The sequence below is a fragment of the Rhamphochromis longiceps genome, linkage group LG2 (genome assembly GCF_057381845.1).
Source record: "Rhamphochromis longiceps isolate RC_006_pf linkage group LG2, R_longiceps_female_GT1.1, whole genome shotgun sequence".
NCBI lineage: Eukaryota > Metazoa > Chordata > Actinopteri > Cichliformes > Cichlidae > Rhamphochromis > Rhamphochromis longiceps.
In genome coordinates, this window is record NC_140558.1 from 25395849 (window position 1) to 25396807 (window position 959).

Sequence of the window (959 nt, forward strand, 5' to 3'; positions counted from 1 at the left end):
GACGATATAATTGACACTAGACAAAATACTTTACAACTCCACAACTTTATTAGTGCAAATAAAAATATCAATGTATTTTCGCTTAAACAAGCAGCTGTTTTTTATGTGCATTAAAGTTATCTAAAAATTTAACAGTGCAAATGCAAATTCCTTGCTGACAGTTTAACCAAAAGGCATTTCCAGTGGGAATTGGCCGACATATCCTCAGCATAACCATGTATAATATCCACAAAACTTAAAAAGAGGTTATACACACACACTATACGGTACCATTATGTTGAAGCACAGTACGTATCACTCCGCGAGGCTCCTCCCTATGATAGCCGTAATGCTCCGACAATCCATCGTAGCTTAGCAAAGTCGTACTAAAACATTTGACAGATTTTCGAGCGCCGTGTACATAAAATCGTTTCGAGGTCAGTAAACACAACCAGAATTCATACATAAGGCACACGGGATTATAAGGGGCACTGTCGATTTTCAGATAAATCAAAGGATTGATTTTAAGTGTGCCGTATTTTCCAAAAAACACGGTAATAACGACGGCCCGCTAGCACGCGCTACCAAAAATAGTGCTTTGTTGTGTATCTGATGGACGAAAGCCAAACCAGTTCCACACCACTGAAGTTGCAGCATTTTTACAAACCAGTTCTGGTTCATCTATTTCATTCAACGATCCACTTTCACCCTTCTCATTCTGTATCGCCACCGTGTTTTTTCCGTCATGTGCGTATGAAAACAAAGGCACTGCGCATGCGCGTTTTACCCGTATTCTATCGTGATATTTCATTTTCTTATTGTTGCCCAACATTATACCGGGTTTACCGTGAACGGTATGATATGGCCCAGCCCTAAAACAAGGATCTTTCGGTTTAACTTTTTTTTGTGATGTCCTGCCTATTTGAAGCTAAAAGAGGCCACCCAAACACATGAGATATCATTGGAAAGGCCAGGATGTC